The following is a 20,696-nucleotide window of genomic DNA, read 5'->3' as shown; positions in this document are numbered from 1 at the left end:
GACTTCTCACCAGAGACTATGAAAGTCAGAAGATCCTGGACAGATGTTATACAGACCCTAAGAGAACACAAATACCAGCCCAGGCTACTATACCCAGCAAAAATTTCAATTACCATAGATGGAGAAACCAAAGTATTCCATGACAAAACCAAATTCACACAATATCTATCCACAAAAAAAAATTTTTAAAAGAGAAAAGCAACACACCCAAAGTTCTAAATGTTATGAGAAAATTTCCCAGGATTTTCTCAAATTAAGGAACGTGGCCATTAAAATATAATTAGGTTGTTTATGTATCCAGTAGAGGCATGCTTAGCTTCCTGCTGACCAGTCTTCCTATTGAGATCAGCTATAATGGCCTTAGATGAAAAATAAACACCAACATCAAAATGCCAAGCAGGCATCCAGGCCTTGAGGGGTTAAAAATCCTACAAGCAGCAACTTTTAATCTGGTCATCTTTCAAGGCACAGGCAGAAAGCAAAGCTTAGAACTGATCCCACCCTCTTATTGTCTTGACATACTGAAATTGAAGTTCAGGGCTTAAGAAGAAACAGGTATTTGCTCTTCTCCAAATTTCAAACTGTAGCATTCCACCTCGTGTGCCTCCCTTTCTCTCTGTTCCATCTCTAGCTGATCACACAGATCTTCTCCACATGACCTCCTCATTCATCTCTTTGAGTCCCAAACTCCACCAGGAATTACTGGGAACCCTCCCACCAAGATTGCCAGAGAAGCAGGTAGGTGGCTAACTACAGATCTTCACTCTCTCTCTTTCCTTCCAAGTTCAGTCCTGATGTCTCATTCCTACCTCAGAAGCAGAATACCTGATGTGGTCTTCCCTTACTCTTGGTCCTCATTCCTAGGAGAATAAGCAGATCATTGTGGAATACCCCCTTTCCCTCCCAATGGACCCTCTTAACTCTTCTAGCACATCTCCACACTTATGCATCTGTTTCCAATTCCTAGAAACACATTACATCCAGAAATCCCAGTGGCCACATGTAGCAGGATCCCAGAAGCCTTTCCTACCAGGCAACACACAGCTATCATTACCATTCCCTCCTAAGAACCAGAGAGAGCAACAGAAACCAAGGAACAAGACACCCCACAAAGACAAGACCAGATATCAGCACCTAGAATTTAAATCGTCTCAAACCCACTGTCTGGACCATGGTGAAAAATCACAATTTCTAGCAGCCAGGACAGCATGCCCACACTACAGCCCAGCAACCCCACTCTAGTAGGCCATGAGAAACGCAACATAGTGAAACCACAAGACACAGACCTTAAGTAAGCCTTTTTGAATGTGATAGAAGTCCTTGAAGAAGAAATGAATAAGTTCCATAAAGAAATTTATGAAAACACAAAGCTGGGAGGAAATGAGTAAAACAGTGAAATACCTGAAAGTAGAAATAAAATCAATAAAGAAAAGTAAAACTGGAAAAATCTGGAAAGGAACATTTAGGAACTCAAACACGAACCTCAAAGGCAAGACTCACCTATAGAATCTGAGAGATGGAAGAGAGAATCTTGGGCATTGAAGACAAGATAGAAGAAATGGACACCCAGTCAAAGAAAATGTTAAATCTAAACAAAATTCCAGGCAAAAATATCCATAGTGATCCAATTGGGTCACTATGAAAAGACTAAATCTAAGAATAACAAGAATAAAGGAAGGAGAAGAAATTCAGTTTGAAAGCACATAAAATATTTTCAACAATATCATAGAAGATACTTTCCCAATCTAAAGGAGATGCCTATCTAGATACAAAAAGCATACAGAACACCAAATAGACCAAATCAGAAAAAAATTACCCTCAGTACATTATAATCAAAACACTAAGTGAACAGAAAAAAAAAAGAATGTATATTAAAAGTTGAAAGGGGAAAAGGCCAAATAAAATATAAAGGCAGATCTATTAGAATAATACTTGACTTATCAATGAAGATTCTAAAAGCTAGAAGGGCCTGGACAGATGTTCTACAAATTCTAAGAGACCACAAATTCCAGCCTACATTACTATACCCAGAACAACTTTCAATCACTATAAACGTAGACATACTTCAAACCAAAAAGAAGAGATAGAGAAGGACACTACATAGAGATAAAAGAAAAATCCATCAAAATGATGTCTCAATTCTTATCAACTATTCCCCATACATAAAGACAATGAAGTTAAAAGAAACAGCACTACAGCATAAATCACTAATTGTCACACAGTGATAATAGGCAACTGCAACACCCTACTCACTCTAATAGACATGTTATCCAAACAAAAACTAAACAGAGAAATGCTGGCATTACTTGATATTATAAGTCAAATAGATTTTTGCAGAATATTCTACCAAATACAAAGGATATACCTTCTTCTCTGTACCTCATGAAACTTGTTCCAAAATTGACTGCATATTTGAACACAAAGCAAGTCTCAACAGATACAAGAAGACATTAATAACAAACTATATCTTATCTGACCACCATGGATTAAAGACAGATATCAACAACAGAATACAGAAAGCCTACAGACTCATGGAAACTGAACAACTCTCTACTAAATGAAAAATGGGTCAAGATATAAATAAACCAAAAAGTGGAGAGAGAAGAAGATTCAAAGTGAGAAAATTAGAGATGATGAGAGGGGGCATTACCACAGGCACTGAGGAAATACAAAGAATGCTAAGGAAATACTGTAAAAAGTGGTATCTTACCAAATAGGAAAAGCTAAAATAAATGGATAATTTTCTCTATACATACCACTGACCAGATAAATCAATGTCATATAAGCAATTGAAACAGACCTATAACTTCTCGTGAAATAGAAGCACAGGTTAAAAATCTACCAAAACAAAACAAAACAACAACAAAAAAGCCCAAAAACAAAAAACCAAAAAAACCTAAAAACCAACAACAACAAAAGAAAGCTTAGGGTCAGATGGCTTTAGTGTAGAATTCTACCAGACTTTCCTACAAACTGATGGCAAGTTTCTATTGCTGAAAATAATACCTACACAACTCATTGAACACAGAGAAGTTAAGATGGTTCCTACCTAGAGCCTTCAACCATACTGGATAGTGTGTTTGGTAATGGAAAGTGGTTGGATGTCATCAAATGAGAAAAATAAATATCAACCTATACTTGAACCCTTTGATCTGTGGTGGTGTACTGCCTGCAAGACATGTTAGAGCAATGAATGTTAGAAGCAAGGTTGTGTCAGTGACTAACCAATATCTGATTAGATTTAATATCTACTCCACAAGACAGAACTTATACTTGACTCTGCTTGGATAACCAAAAGCCTGAGACTAGATAGACCAGGGATCTAGGGGAAAACCAAATACTACTGTTCTACAAAAGAAATGTTACCATAAAATGACTGCTAATGACATTTTGATAAGCTCATTGATCAATGTATTGTTCAGTCATCATCAGAGAAACTTCCTTGTGAAGCAGATGGGAAAAAAAAACAGAGACCCACAGCCAAAGAGTATGCAGAGAGTAAGAGACCTTCAAACACCCAACCATAGATATGATAGCTCTAGTAAATTGTTTTTACTATTTACTATATTTGCTATATCTCTGAGTTCTAGAAACCCTACAGAAAACGTAAAAGAGTGCAAGATACAGAAGGGATGAAGGCCATTAAGGAGAAAAAAGGTCTTCTAAACACACATGGCCCAATGCTCACAGGAACACATCGAGACTGAGGCAGCATTGCACAGGCACCAGAGGTGGTCCTAGAGCTGAACAGAGAAATGAACATACACTCCTATCCCTCTCCAGAAGTAATCTCCAATTGAAAACCACTTACAAATAGAAAATTTCTATAAGAGAGTGTCAGTAGGGAAACAAACTACTTTTTTTTTTTTTTTTTTTTTTTTTTGGTTTTTCGAGACAGGGTTTCTCTGTATAGCCCTGGCTGTCCTGGAACTCACTCTGTAGACCAGGCTGGCCTTGAACTCAGAAATTAGCCTGCCTCTACCTCCTGAGTGCTGCCTCTGCTCTGTCACCACGCCCGGCTGAAACAAACTACTCTTAGAGGTAGTTGTCTTGCATTAGATGGCCAACAGTAAACAAATACAGTGCTGGTATCTTTGGAGGTCTTTGTCTGATAATGTAATGCCTGAGCCTTTAAATTTTATTTTTACTTTACATCTATCTATTTATCCATATAGCCATCCATCATCTATCCATCTATATATCTATTTATTCTTACCCAATATGATTTGTGCATATATTATGGCTGCCAGTTTTGTGTTTTTATACAATTCCTGACTGTGTGAATGAGTGTGTCTCTATGTGTATGTCTGTTTCTTGGGTCTTTTCTTGAGCTTTTTCTTGTTTTGTTTGTCCTATTTTAATTTGTTTTTTAAGAATTTATTTTATTATTACCATTCTTTAGATATCTATGTGTTGTCTAATGAGACCCAAAGGGGATGGATTCAGATGAGAGTGGTGGTAGGGAGGAAGAAAGAGGTATAGAGAGTTGAGAATCCATAATCAGACTATATTGTATGAAAAAAATCTATTTTTATTGATAAAAAACTAAAGGAGATTATTTTGTCCTGTCAGAATCTTTGGCACTCCAGTAACTGAATTGAATGACAACTAATACAGCTCTCCTCAACGCTTCAAACATACTCTAACGTCAGTGCAGTCTCTGCATGAATGTAATCCTCCTCCACAAAAGTGACTGACAGAACTAAAAACAAAATCATCATGGTGGAATATCACATCAGCCAGAGCCTATAATCATCTTTATAGCTACATTAACTTGACAATCCCAAGTATTCAAATAAACATTACTAGCAATATCAGTAAATAAGACCATGTGAGCTGAGAGAGAAAAAAGAGAATGGGATTCGGGAAAAGGAAAAGAAGGTGATTAAGAAGGAGGTGCATAAGATTAGGGAGACCCACACAAGTTTTAGAACATAGTATCATTAAACGGAGGGGATTTTAAGTCAGGAGACTAGGTAAATAAGTAAAACAAACAAATAAACAAACAAACAACAACAAACTATAGAAAGGGCCACGTGGAAGTGATAGCATTCATAATATAAAACTAAGAAAATCACTCAAGTATATAAAATATAGTTGAAAAATGAATTAGTAGAATGGAAGATAGGTCAGAATGCCGTGCCCAGACAGAAGTATCCAAAGAGAAAAGGCATTTAAACCTTTTATGAGACTCATAGCTCTAATGTTGGGTTTCACAAGGGAAAGGAGAGACTGTGACAAGGCCACGTGATCCGACATGGGAGAGCATTTTTCTAACTGACAAAATATCAGCTGCATACCAGAGAATTGAATGTATCTCAAGCACAGTAAACAAAAGAGAATCTCAAGCAAGTTTATTCAGGTAACACAGTGGGAACCCAAAACATTGGAAAAGTTCTTAAAAACAAGAAAAGTGAAGTCACCCTGCTTTCAAGACTCCTGAATAAGTCTAAAGGCTGAACTTTCAACTTAAGTAAAGAAAGAAGAGACAATAAAGAAATTATATTTTCAAGTGCTGAAAGTATACAGTTTGCTGACTTAACGCTTAAATTTGACCTAGCAAAAATATCAAAATGGAAGAAATAGTAAAGACAATTTAAACAAAGGGAGAGCCAAAGAATCTTTCATTAACCTGTCCATGTAAAAGAAAAAACATAGAGTAATGAAGAAGCATGAGAAACCTCCAGCTGGATGCATGGAAGAGCAAACACATGTGTGAAGGGAACCAGCCAAGCAAAGCTATGGGAGAAGATGTTAAAATATGAAAAACTCAGCAAGCTAATCAAACTGAGATGAGGAAAGGAATGGACAGAAAGATGATCATTCCCCAAGGTAGTTTCCAGACAGCCATTACACATGACAACCTGAGAAACTGCATGAGCTACTAGGGAACTGATATTTATTCACGTTACCAACACTAGAATACACAATAATAAAAATGGTGAACCAAGAAGTTGGTATACACCAATATTTAAACTGCTTTGGTGCCTCATATCTGCAAGCCACACTCCCAGGAGGTGCTGAAGAAAGACAGTTGGAAATTCAATATTAGCCTGGCCTGTGTAGACAGAGTGTTTCAAAAAAAAAAAAAAAAACTGAAGCTAAACAACAGGCAAACAACTGCACCATCTCTAAACCATGAGTATGTGGCTTATACGTCTCCTTTGAAATAGAATCTCCATTGAAGATATCCTGTGAATTCTATATCTAAACTGTTATAAATATTTGACATATGAGAAGCAAAGAGATACTGTAACTTATTTTAATTTAAACCTCAGTCTTATTTTATTGTTCAAAAACTCATTTGTTTTCTGGAAGTCCTGATTTTTCAAATATGTTTTAAATCAGGCATGGAACAGCACCAATTCTTCCTGCTATATTTCTCACCCATGCACTTTAAGACCACTTTCCAACAAGCAACTTGAGTAATTGTTTTATGACTAACAATTTGTGTTAGTTAAAGCTATAAGAAGAAAGTGACATTTAAAACATATGCAAAATAATGCAGAATTAATTTTTACAATAAAAGCATCATACCATATTAGCTTCCTCTAACACAGTGAGTGTGACACAGTTAATGTCATTGTTTCATATAACAAATGTGGACTGTCAGATTTGTGGGGCCTTGTTCATGGACTCAGTACACTGAGTTCTAACAACTTGTCCTCAGAATCCATGATCTTTCCTATTATGTATGACTGCATTTCTGGAGCGACCCCATTTGTATTTTTATACATATGACATAAATTTGAAATTATATATGAAATTATCAAACATTGTTAATGTTTACTAAAGAAATAGTCAATGCCTTGGTTACATTAGTAAGTAAACAAGGATATAGAATATAGCACAGGGCTGGAGAGAAGGCTCAGGAGAGATGAACATTTGCTGGTCTTTCAGGACCAGAGTTTAGTTCATCACACCTACATGGCACCTTATAACTGTCTCTAACTCCAGTTTCTGGGTATCTGATGCTTTCTTCTGGCTTTGCAGGTAGCAGGCATGAACATGGGGTACATGTAGAAATTCAGGCAAGCCTTCATACACATAAATGTTTAAAAGTAAATAAATCCTTAAAAGAAAGAATATAGAAGAGAATAAGTCAGCTGGCCGAATAAGGTACAGTGTGTAATAAATTGAGCAAACACCAAAAGAAATACAAAACATCTGCATGCCAGCAATTTCTTCCTTTGAGATGGAGTGAGTGTGTTTTGGTAAAGAATTCTTATGTTTGAATAGCTGTACAGGAACTACCGTGAGGTTTGAGATCGATAAATAACCTGTTCTATAATACTATATTAAACAGTATTGTGTTTCTTGATTATTTTTTCTTTCTTTTTTAATTGAGAAAAAAAGATCAAAGTTGGAGGGGTGGGGAGAATCTGAGTGAAATTGGAGGAGCAAAAATTATGATCAACCTATATTATATGCAAAAATGTTTTTTAATGCATAAAATATGTCCACCGGGGCCTGTTAAATCTGAGACCTGTCTGTACCTCTGAGATCCCCATTGTTACTGCCTTCTCTGTGTCCTTGTCCTGCCCACACGTGTCTTGCTGCTATGCACCAAGATCTAACATACCCACAGTTCTTACAGATGCTCTCTGTCTTCTCCATGCAATGCCCTTGGCTACCTCACTCCGTTTTCTTTCTTTTTTCTTATTTTATATCTATAGATGTTTTACCTGCCTGTAAATCTATGCACTACATGCATTCAATGTCTATAGAAGCCAAAAATGGGTAATCGGTCCTCTGGAGCTAGAGTTACAGATTGTTGTGAGCCCTCATTGCAGGTATGTGGACTAGAAGTTAGGGTCCACTTGAAAAGCTTCCATTGTTCTTAACCACTGAGAATATTCTCCAGCACCTCTACTGCTCTTGGTATGGCTACTCAGCTCCATCCATAGCCGAGGTCTTCAATCATGTGGCATCCACTGCTGGAGATTTCTCTCAGCCTTGGTCTAACCACAGCTTCAGATTCATAACTGTTTATAGACTTAAAATGCTTATCTTACTGTTTTTTAAACCCTACAAAGTAGGGATTTGGAGTCTGTTTTGTTCAACCACCTGGTTCAGAGCTAGTTATTCAATATTGATATACTAGAGATGTGCTGAAAGAAAGAAACAATGAGCTCATGAATGATTAAATGAACAAAAAGTCCATAGTGACAAATGTCATCATTGAACTCACCTGTTTTAAGGGTCAATGCTCACTCTTCGATGTGACAACTGTGAGTGAAGGTTTCTGCTCTTTATCACATTTAGGATATTAACTAATGTTTTCTCTTGCCTACAATGAAGCAGAGCTGAACAAAATTTATTGTCTTTCCTTTTTCTATTCAGAATAGGGAATGGTGGTGATGACATCAATAAAACTTAAAGGCTAAGAAGCAAGGAGTAACAGTCTAACAGTTATTATTTTGACTCGAAAGACATTCAATCAATTGCCTAATGTTTCCTAGTGAAACACCATGCAGTGTTACTAGAATTCTATTAAAAATATAGCAAAAGGATAGTTATATTATGGGTATGAATTGATTCTACTTTAGAAGTTTTAAGACATTCTACATGTCTTAAAACATAAAACACAATGGAGACAGACAGCGTCTTTTAGGCCTTAAAGTACTTTCAGAAGCACTCGTATTATTTTAGACATTTAGTTTTCTTGTCTGAACAATTGTTAATATTATAAAAAAGAAATGTGAGCGAACCATGGCACTTTCCATAATGACTCATAATGACATCTGTTGAATGAGCTAATTAAGCATTTAGCAACTTTATCTTCCATATGTCTTAAAATGTTTTGTCCTTGTATTCAATATTGATGTAGGCACTGTTTGGGCTATTGCAGGCAATAAAATGCAGATAATGTACATTTTTATGGCTTAATCTTCAGTATTTGAGCAAATTTCTATAGCACAGAACTTTGCAAAGCAAGTATAAAATGTTAGAATGTTGAATTGTACTCAGCTCATCCTTTGATGATTTAATCTTCATAAAGCACAAAGAAGTAACCAATGCTACGCTCCAAGTTCAAGTCAACATCATTTAACTTGGGTTCTTAAAAGCAACAGATACTGAAAGGGCCCACTATAGAAATGTCAGAGTGTCTTAGGTTTTGCAGAGGGGTAATGGCATTATGGTATGGACATTAGTAGGGACAGAGTCTAAGAGGGGTTTCATCAATTAGAAATCCATGCCAAAGTTGCTTAGAATGCCCCCCCCCAAAAAAAAATTCTAGTCAGACAGACAACCAAGCTACTTGAGAAACCTTATGGATACATAGCAAGGACGTCGGCTCAGGCGGAAGTTTTGTGAGAACAGAATGGACATGTTCTTTAGTATGGGCAATAAAAGTAGAACAAGCAATTGATGAAAGATTCCCATATCAAAATGATACTTTGAGTATAGAAGAATATGAATTAAAGTAAATGGACAGACAAGAGTTACAAAGTTGTTGATCACATTGAAGAGATAAACCCTAGGAGACAGCTCCAGCATCAATAGCCACAGGATGACCAGTTAAATCAGTGCACAACATGAGCAAACCCAGATTTTGCAAGACAGTGGAATGATATATTTAAAGTGTCAAGGGAGAACTATATACACAGATAAGCTGCTACCTCGTGGGTAAAGGAACAACACAAAATTTTCTTTCTCCTTTCTTTTTCTTTTGTTCTCTCTTTCTCTTTCTTTCTTCCTTCCTTCCTATCTTTCTCTCCTTCCTTCATTCCTTCTTTCTTTCCAAGACGCTGCTCCCACTCCTGGTCCCTCCCTCACAGACTCTCTCCCCACACCCCAACTACTTCTTCTGTGAGAGGGTGGGATCCACCCTGGGTATCCCCTTACCCTGGTATATCAAGTCTTTGCCAGATTAGGTGTATCCTCTCCCCTAAGACAAGACAAGGCAACCATGAAGACTGAGCTACAGGAGTCTGCGACATGTGAGCTGAGGGCCTCATTCCAGCCTATGTCTGCTCTTTAGTTTGTGGCTTAGTCTCTGAGAGCTTCCAGGGGTTCAGGTGAGTTGGCTCTATTGGTCTTCTTTTGGGGCTCCTATCCCCTTCATGACCCTTAGTTCTTTCCCCAACTCTTCCATAGGTGTCCCCAGTCTCCATCCAATGTTTGCATGTAGGTCTCTAAATCTGTTTCAGTCTATAGCTGGATAGAGCCTAGAGAACAGTAATGCTAGGCTTCTGACTGCAAGCATAACAAGAGTATCAGTAATAATGTCAGGGGTGGGTGCTTGCCCATAGGATGGGTTTTAAGTTGGTTTAGACAGGACATATTTTGGGCTGAAAGTTTTGTGGGTGGGTTGGTGTATTTATCCCCCTGCCTACGATTACCAGAAGAATTTAACACCCACACAGACTCTCATTAAAATAACCATTAACTGTATACTGCATCAGAAGTATACTGAACTGTTTAGAAGAAATTTTTCACTTAATTTTATTTGTAATTAATTTTTTACACTCCATATTCCATTCTTCACCCCTCCCCCATTCACCCTCCCAACTGCTTCACATCCCACACCTCCTCCCCAAACCACCCGGTCTCCACATGGATGCCCCCAGCCCCCACCCCACCTGACCTTTAAACTCTCTGGGATATCCAATCTCTTGAGGGTTAGGTGCATCATCTCTGAATGAACACAGACCCAGAAGTCCTCTACTGTATGTGTGTTGGGGGCCTCATATCAGCTGGTATATGCTGTCTGTTTGTTGGTCCAGTGTTTGAAAGATCTGCGGGTGTGTCCGTGGCTGCGGCCTTGTGAGCCAAGATGCCACCCTGGTTCACCACCAAACCCTGTGATTCCCTGCTTGATTACCAAAAACCTGACCGTGCACATCTGAGTGATTACGCGCTGTCTGCCTGATGTATAGCGTCATTCAGCATGATATCGAGTCACTGGCCTATCAACACCCACCCTGTCTGGGTGCATGGCTCGCATATAGAGCGTGCTGAATGCTGATTGGATGATGAGTAATGAGAGACGAGTGCAGAGGGTGGAAGGGGATAAATTGGGCAATCCCAGAATAAAGTAAGAGAAGCTGAGAAGCAGGAGAAGCTGAGAAGCAGAGGATGAAGCTGAGAAGTTGAGGAGAAGCTGAGAAACAGAGAGGAGAGAAGCTGAACTGCTGTAGAGAGCTGGGGTGAGCTGTAGAGAGAATAAAGGAAGCTGCAGCGGGAAGCTGTGGAAGCTGCTCAAACCCTGCCTTGGTGTATGTGTCGTCTTTGCCCCACCTCTGCGGAATGGAGGTCGGGGGGCGAGCGGCACTGGGAGGTTCAGATTTAAGACTGCTGGTCCTCCTATAGAACAGACCTTCTCCTCAGCTTCCTTCAGCCTTCCCTAATTCAACAAGAGGGGTCAGCTGCTTCTGTTCATTGGGTGCAAATATCTGCATCTGACTCTTTCAGTAGCTTGTTGGGTCTTTCAGAGGGCAGTCATGCTAGGTCTCTTTTTGTGAGCTTTCCATAGCCTCAGTAATAGTTTTAGGCCTTGGGACCTCCCCTTGAGCTGGATCCCACTTTGGGCCTATTTCTGGACCTTCCTTTCCTCGGGCTCCTCTCCATTTCCACCCCTGTAATTCTTTCAGACAAAAACAATTATGGGTCAGAGTTGTGACTGTGGGATGGTAACCCCATCCCTCACTTGATATCCTGTCTTCCTACTGGTGGTGGGCTCTATAAATTCCATCTCCCTACTGTTGGGCATGTCATCAAAAGTCCCTCCTTATGAGTCCTGGGAGTCTTTTACCTCCCAGGTCTCTGGCGCATTCTGGGTGGTGGTGGGGGTCTCCCCAACCTACTATTTCCTGAGGTTGCTTGTTTGTATTCTTTCTGCTGACCCTCGGGGCTTCAGTCCCTTTCCCTCACCCAATACAAGATCAGGTTCCCCTCTACCCCCCCCCACTGTCCCCTCCAGTCCATTTTCCCTCCCATGTCCCTTCTTCCCTCCCTCCCTACTTGTGATTGCTTTCTTCTCTCTCCCAAGTGGGACTGAGGCTTCCTCACTTGGGAACTTCAGTTTGTTGAGCCTTTTGAATTCTGTAGACTGTATCTTGTATATTCTGTATGATGTTTTCTTCTTTCTCTTTCTCTTTCTCTTTCTCTTTCTCTTTCTCTTCCTCTTTCTCTTTCTCTTTCTCTTTCTCTTTCTTTCTCTTTCTCTTTCTCTCTCTCTCTCTCTCTCTTCCTCTTTCTTTCTTTCTTTTTTTTCTTTCTTTCTTTTTTTGTCTAATATCCACTTATTAGTGAGTACATACCATGCATGTCCTTTGGGGTCTGAGTTCCCTCACTCAGGATGATATTTTCTAATTCCATCCATTTGTCTGCAAAAGAATTCCATTTTATAAGTGAACCACGATAAACTCTAACCAAACAAGTGAAAGGCCTGTATGACAATAACTTCAATTCTCTCAAGAAAGAAATCAAAGAAGATCTCAGAAAAGATATCCCATGCTCATGGATTGGCAGAATTAACATAGTAAAAATGGCCATCCTACCAGAGGCAATCTCTAGATTCAATGGAATCCCCATCAAAATCCCAACACAACTCTTCAAAGGCATGGAAAGAGCAACGCTTAGATTCATCTGGAAAGGCAAAAAACAAACAAACAAACAAACAAACAAAAAACAAACAAAAAAACAAAAAAACCAGAAGAGAGAAAACAATTCTTAACAATATAAGAACAGCTGGAGGAACCACCATCCCTGACCTACAGAGCAATAGTGATAAAAACTGCATGGTACTGGTATAGAGACAGACACGTTGATCCATGGAATAGAATTGAAGACCCAGAAAAAAAAACCACACACTTACGGTCACTTGATCTTTGACAAAGACTCCAAAAATATACAATGGAAAAAGAAAGCATCTTCAAGAAATGGTGCTGGTCTAACTGGCTGTCTGTATGTAGAAGAATTAAAATATACCCAGATTTGTCACCTTGTACAAAGCTCAAGTCCAAGTGAATTAAGGACCTCAACATTAAACGAGATACACTGAATCTAATAGAAGAAAAAAGTGGGAAAGAGCCTTTAGAAGAAATTTGAACAAAGAACCAAGAAAGATGTCTGGGGAGGGGGAAGAGGTGGATAAGAAACAAATACTAGTTCCATAGCTTACTAACAATCAGGAAATTTCAATAAATATTAACTATAAACCTCAGAGCAAAACACATTAAAAATAAGCATTTGACATTATTTGTTTAAACAATACCACATATGTACAAACAACAAAAGCAGAAAAAGTAGGTTTTTACTTAAATTATATGCATATAAGCATGCTATCGATTTGAGAATGAGGAGAATATGAGGAGTTGGTAGGAAGGGATTAAGTCAGAAAAGGTAAGAACGTGATGTAATTCTATTTCAACTAAAAATGTGTTAAAATAAAACGTTAATTTGGACTTGGATCCTTTCAAAGTTCCCAGATATTTTCCAAGTTTGAAACAAGAAGAAAACTGTTTCGATGGTTTGAAGAAAAGAATCAAGGGTAGATGTTTAAGGCAAATGTGATGTTAGTGGTGTAAATTACATTTAGAAATATAATAATATGACTGTAGCCAAGCATATCACACATCTGCCTTTGGCTAGAGTCAGATATAGTATCTGTTATTATTTAATAGTAGACAAGTACCAAAAAGACATTTAATGTAAAAATAGAAGATTACAAATAAAACAACCAAATGATTAAAGTAAACCCATCTATTTCAAAAGTCATAACTATAAAATATATAATAAAACATGATGCGGATGTTAAAAAAATCTCTTCTATAGTGCTTGAAACAGAAGCACCTGAAATAAAAACCATAGCGGAATGAAAATTGGGAAAAGAAAACACGGCAACTTCTGTAATTTTGTTGGAGAAAATGATGCTTTTGTCATTTTAACTCGAATTTACAACTAAGAAAGGAAAAAGTGATAAATTCAATGACATACGTGTTTCCACATCAGAAGATACCATAACGTTTAATGGTAAGCGCAAAGCCAAGAAAAATAATTGCAGCATTTGCCATAGGAGGGTGTTAGGAATTGCTGTGGAGTATCAGTCTACAAGATTACTTACCTTAGGAAAGCACACCACAGACAGACTCTGACACAAGGATTTTATAGCTCCTAGGTCTCCCTAGAAGTGAAAATTCAAGTATCAAGGCCACCCAAACCCAAAAGGATGGTTACACACTGACACTGCAGAAATTATGTCATAGCTTAATTTGATATTTCAATTTTCTTGCATATCTCCACATCTACCCACATATTTATACGGATTTCATATCTATACTTATTACATAATTTAGAACTGTGTTTGAATTGTGTCATTCTCTTTCAACCTGTCTCTTATCCTTGCCAATTAGTTCTGACAGACTCATCCATATTGCTTCATGAAAATCAAATTTATTCATTTCTTGGTCTTAAATATCCTGTTAGAGTCTGGTAATAATGAATCTTCATTTTCCTAGAACTTGGCCACAAATGACTTGCAAAATAATCTAAAAATGAAGAATCGTTTTTCTCATTCGGTTTCTGTTGTCATCCCTTTTTGAATGAAAATGAAGGCAATTTTCATTATCAGTTGGGCCTCTAGAAATTTACTCTAGCATTATTAGGCAAATATGCTTCCCAAAGTATGAATAGAGTCACCATCAGTGAGCAATTGTTTTATTCCAGGTCATTGTTCCAGTGTGTGTTCTGAAGTGTGAAGTGAAAATTCCCTCAGCTATGATAAACATCTTGTCTCTTTGCTTCTGATTCTGACATTGGTCTTTACATCACAAACTCTAGCAGTTATTAGGATGGGTACCAGGGAAGTTGATGCAGGTAGATCATCAATTTAAAGGCATGGCTAGTGCAGGAGCCTCTGAGAGAAAACCAAAAAGAGATATTTAATTGCAAGGGCAGAATTCAGTGGAAGAATCTTTTGAAAGTTAATACTGCAAATTCTATTATTGATACTTGAGTAGTGTTAAATAGCCACTGATGTCATTTAGGGAAACTTTCCTTTATATCTTAATTAATTACCTACTTTATGGAATTACTTGATTGAAGGTAAGTAGTTGTCTAGTCATATGACGTCTAAGAAAGCTTTTGAAACCATGTATATCAGTATGGAACAGTTGACAGTCCCAAAGAAGACTGGGGTTCTCATTTTTAATAATGGGAATGAGGATTGATTTCTAAATGTACGAAAGGGAGACCCATCCCTTCACTACATAGCCTTTCTTGCAATGACCAATCACTGCCTGCTGATATGTTAATTACATCATCACTGAGATCTTTGTACAGACTTCCTTTGTTCCCATTCCCTGTAGTCAATGTTGAAATAATTCAGATGGCCTGCACACAGTAGCATCAAAGGCAGGTCAAGTTTGCTGCAAAGTAAAAAGTTTCAGCCTCAAATAGGAAGAATGGACAATGCACAAAGGGACCACGTGTTTATCTGCATTTCAGGAAGGCTTTACACAGTCGCTAGAGTTTCCACAACAACCAGCCTTCCCTGAGGATCTTTGTCCTGCCCATGTGTATTGAATCCTACAGAAGGGACAATGGTAGATCCTTGTCCTAAATCAGAAAGCCATTTGATTTACAGCAACTGTACAAGCCTTAGGGCTCAGAGCCAAATTTAGATAATTCTGTATTAATGACTTTCTGCACCATTCAGGATACCATGTTTACTCTTAGCACTAGTGACTGGGCTCAACTCTCATTCCTCTGAACAGGAATTAGAGCCTGCAGATCCAGGCTTGTTTGATCGCCCTGACTATGAAGAAACAACCTTCTAAGAGTATCCACTATGGAGGCCCCAGAATCCACCAAGGCTTCTGGTATCTAACTAGCTGTAGGACATGAATTATTAAATATTATCCTTTATGCTTTTCTCTTACTTTTCTTGAATTGTTTTAAATTAAATTTTTTTTACTTACTCACTTTACATCCCATTCACTGTGCCCCTCCCGGTCACCTCCCCCCACAACCCTTTCCCGTCTCCCATCCCCTTCTCCTCTGACCAGGTGGGGCTTCCCTATGTATCTCACCCCCTACCCTGGCACTTCAAGTCTCTGCAAGCCTAGGTGTGTCCCCTCCCGCTGAGGCCACACAGGGCAGCCCAGCTAGAAGAACATATCTCACAGATAGGCCACAACTTTTAAGATAGCCCTCACTGTTGTGTTTTATAAAAAAGAAAAGAAAGAACCAAGATATGTTTCATAGAGATACAACATGGTGCGGAGAGAGAGGATGCCTCTGTGGGCTCATGCTGGGGCATCCCTTCCCCACAAAATGAAGTTTATTTAGAGCATGGGAAGGGGAGTTGGGAAAGAGGGGGAGGAGAGGAGTAGAGACCAGCCATAAACAGGTGAAGAGAGGGAGAGGGGAACGGGGAGAGAAGGGACAGAGAGGGGAGGAGGAAGAGGATAAGAGAGTAAGAGAGTGAGGAGGGGGCAAGCAGCCTGTTTTATAGTGAGTCAGGCAGACCTGGCTATTGCCAGGTACCTGTGGGTGGAGCCTAGAAGAAATACTAACAACTGCTCCAGTTGTGCAGAATCCACATGAAGACCAAGCTGCACATCTGCTACATATGTGCAGGGAGGTCTAGGTCCAGCCCGTGTATGTTCTTTGGTTGGTGGTTCAGACTCTGAGGGCCCCAAGGGTCCAGGTAAAGTTGACTGTGTTGCTTTCCCTGTGGAGTTCCTATCACCTTTGAACTATCCACAACATGACAGAGTAGACTGCAATGTAATGCAACCAGAGTGGTATAGTGGAAAAGATTTTCAGGCAATTTTGGTTAGAGCAATCATTTCAATAAATAAAGGTAGAAATTTCAAGATATCCAGGGGTACCTGTTTTCATCTGTGATTGAAAATTGGCCAATCAAAGAATAGTGGCACATGACTTTCACTGTGGAAGATGGAGCAATAGGGTCAATGTGGTTGGAGGTCAGTCTCAACCACACAGCAAAATCTTAAAAATAAGTAAATAAATAACTAAAAAAAAATCAAAATTAATGTCTACTAATTGTTGATCTTAAAAATGTAGTAATATCCTAACTAGGTAGAATATGGAAGACCTGGAGTTTTATGAGAAAGATGTGGTTCCTTGAATTTGCCATGGCAAGCTTATTTCACATAAAACCAGAAAGCTAATTTGGAAATAAGCATCAAACTTTTTTAAAATAAAAACTTATATTTTGGTATTAAAAGAGGTACCTGTGGGTGGAGCCTAGAAGAGATGCTAACACCTGCTCCAGTTGTTCAGAAGACCCAGACTTTGTCTCCAGTACCTGCACTGTGCCTTTTAACTACCTTCTTTTGGTCTCTGTGGGTTCCTGTGTACATACATACATACATACACACACACACACACACACACACACACATACACACAAGCATCTATATATGTGTACATGAGTGTATGTTCAAGTACACACTCATAAAAACAAAATTCAATACACAAATAACAAATTTTTTAGATTATAGCTCCACAAATAATTATGTACTCTAGACTCCACAATGGGATGTATATTTTCAGTCTCAGAAGGTGGATATGAGTCAGTAGGTATAAGGGGATGATGGTTTTGTACACTTTAAGACATGAAGCATGCTTACTTTATGAGAAAATTTAAAAATAGCATAATAAAGTTTAGTAAAAATTTTTCATTTTTTTAACTTGATTGACAAACTGATTAATAACGTCCTGTGTTGGCAAATTGGGAAAATATGTTCTTTCTATATATTGAATGAACTCATTTTAGTCATCTGAGAGTTTGGTCTGAGGACCACATATTTTAGAAAAACATTATATGTTTTACATGCTTTACACTGCCTAACAAATATCTTGGACAAATTTCTAAATGTATTTATTTCCATAAAAAAGATTGTGATTTATTTTTACTGCTTTCCCTATAGTGACTACTATGTAATTAAAAAATAGAGCTTAAAATTAAACTTTTAAGTAAAAAAAACTTGTAGATTTTCAAAGGTTCCAAAAAAAAAAAAAAATCCCCAGCTGTAGCTGTTAGAGATTCTTATAACCCTTAAAGCACGGACATAGAAAACTAATGATGATTAAGAAGAATGTGAAATGTCATCACTAGGTAAACCCAGCAACATAGCACAAGAGAGATAATAATAGCAACTAATTATCAATTTCCTGCAATGGATGCTTAAAGAGCAATTACATAAGAGCAACCCATGAAAGTCCTCAGATGATAGCGTTTCTGGGCAAAGGCAGAGTGAGTATTAACTGAATTACTAGCTCCCATAATGACTGCTCCACATGCATGTGCTTTATCCCCTGGTTTGTAGATTTCTGTTTTTTTCACATTGAACTCAGCAAGTGATGCATCTGCTCAATCAGTAGAAGGACTCTTAGCTCATTTTGCCATAGCACACTATTATAAAAGACCTGAATGCAGGCACATGTTTCTCATAGTTTGGGAGGTTGAGAACTCCAAGGTCAAATGATAGATTGGTTTTGTTGTTGTTGGTGGTGGTGGTGTTTTTGTTTTGTTGTTTCTTTGTTTTTTCTTGTTTTTGTTTTGTTTGTTTGTTTTGCTTTTGTTTGTTTGTTTGTTTTTCCTGAGGACTCTCCTTTTGGCTCGAAAAAACTATAAACAGCATTCCCATGTGGTGGCAAGGGGAAGCTATGGCCCTGAGCCCATCACAGGGTCTCAACCCTTATGACCTATCTAAACCTGACTACCTCCCAAAGGACCCACCTGTCTTATAATCATATTGGACACAAGGTTTCAACGCAGGGCTTGAGAAAGGACAGAATCACCTGATATACAAATGCAAGAAAAGGTAAGTCAATGTCAGCAAGGGCCAGGTCTAAGGAGCCAGGTCTAAAGTCCCTTTCAGTTTTACTTCTTGTTCCTCTTGTCAGACATCCTGGACGAGCCTGCGGGAGGCTTCGAAGAGACGCCTGAAGGAAACCATCATCCCAGCCACTAGGATTTCAGCCCTGACCATCATAGGTCTGCTAAACTTTGGCCAACCTCTGGCAATAGAGCATTAGAGATGCCAGATAAGACCAAGATCAGCAGCTCAGGTCTCCACAGTGGAATCCCCAAATGTCCTTTGGCTAACGAAAACTAGCCAATGGCCATTGGCTTTTAAGTCACTTATTTGTGGAGTGGCATGTTAACAAAGCGATAACCAGTACTAAATACCTCTTTGGAAGGCAATTTCTCTTTTGGCTCTGTATATGTTAGACATTTGAAGCATGTGAGTTGTTCAGATTCTGGGCTATAACTCAACAATTTAGCGTCTCGTCCATAATTATATACATATCACTGGCATGCCACGTGGAAGTCACATTTAGAGATCTAAGTTCTAATACAAAATAGCATAAAAACTGGTTAAAATTTTTTTTTTCACTTCAGAATTTATGGTCACAGCACACATACCAAGATCACCCTAAAGGAACATTATTACCATAATGTTTTACCAAAAAAAGAAAGAAAAAAAGAAAAAAAAAAAAAAGAAAAATGAACTTCAAAGGAACTGCTCTTATTTCCATCCAGCGTAACAAAGGAAGTCAATGGCAGAGACTATCCTTTGATGACTAATTTCTCTGTTCAGAAATGGCCTCCAGCTGCTATCCTGCCCAAACCAGCAGTGACAGCAAACCTGAGCAGATGCTCAGGGCAGGGAGGGAAGAGCTGGCTTTGCAGGACCGGGCACTGTGTAGGGAGAGGAACATCTCAGTGTTGGTGGTGGCTAGCACCGAGATCTCCAACACACTGCACTGTTTGCCACTAGAAGGTTGAACCTGAAACTTAGCATGTGTAAAATTCTCCTAAGAGGGAGGCCTGGCCTCCAGAGACAGCTATTGTGTGAAGCCTGTTGGAGATGACATTGGCACTACCCATGTGGAGGAGCCCACCCTGCCGTGTAGACTCAAATCCAGACCTGCAGCATGACTAGGCTGTTTATGGTTATTAATTTTGTCACATTTTTGTCAACATGGTGGAAAGAAATTTTTTTTTCATTCTATTTTTTTCCTGGCTTCTTGATATGGTTCTTCTCAAATGAAAGAAAATAAACTAAATTAACAAGTTTTGTGATCTTGAATACATACATGAAGTTTACTTGAGACTCTGCTGTTTTAAATACTCTAGACTTTTCCCAATTTCATGGAACCAATGGTATCCTTCATTTCACTTCTGGAAATAAAGGAACTGCTGCATTCTCTTATTTATGTCAATACATACACCAACATTTATTGACACTATTACAGTTTCTTTCCAAAAAGTGACTTTTCAGTGAATATAATTGTTGAAGGAGGAGTGTTCTCTCAGGAACTTACAAATTGACTCCATTCGTAAGCCCTTTGCCTAATACTGAGTACCTTCCAAACATGTTTGCCCCATCACCTAGATATTGTGGTAATAGTTCAACACATAGATTGTGTAGAGAAACTGAATTCAGTCCAAACCAGTCTCCTGGGCTGAAGAACTTTATTTCTACAGCCTGAACTAAGACAAATATTCAGTTGGATAAAGGGATAATCACAGTTAAAGTGTGCCAGGAAATTTCATTTCTTGTGGTAAATGGAAAGCTATGCCTTCATTTTAAAATATGCTAGGTTTGTACACATGTAAAATATCCAGAGTGTATATTTTTAAAACTCAAGAGAATAATGTCTAAAGTCATGGAAGGGACAGAAAAGAAAAGTTTAAAAAGCAAAAGAAT

General features: G+C 38.4%; 1 long non-coding RNA gene across 1 annotated transcript in view; it reads left to right on the top strand.

The window, feature by feature from the left end:
• Positions 1-20,060, top strand: part of LOC110335403 — a 24,893-nt gene extending 4,833 nt beyond the window's left edge. Inside the window, exons 2-3 of the long non-coding RNA XR_002381165.1 lie at positions 16,536-16,657; positions 18,886-20,060. This is a non-coding gene — a long non-coding RNA (uncharacterized LOC110335403). The remainder of the gene's footprint in view (positions 1-16,535; positions 16,658-18,885) is intronic.
• The last annotated feature ends 636 nt before the right edge of the window (positions 20,061-20,696 follow it).

The sequence above is a fragment of the Mus pahari genome, chromosome 18 (genome assembly GCF_900095145.1).
Source record: "Mus pahari chromosome 18, PAHARI_EIJ_v1.1, whole genome shotgun sequence".
Taxonomy (NCBI): domain Eukaryota; kingdom Metazoa; phylum Chordata; class Mammalia; order Rodentia; family Muridae; genus Mus; species Mus pahari.
Note: the sequence above shows the minus strand (reverse complement) of the source record. Positions and strands in the feature narration are given on the sequence as shown.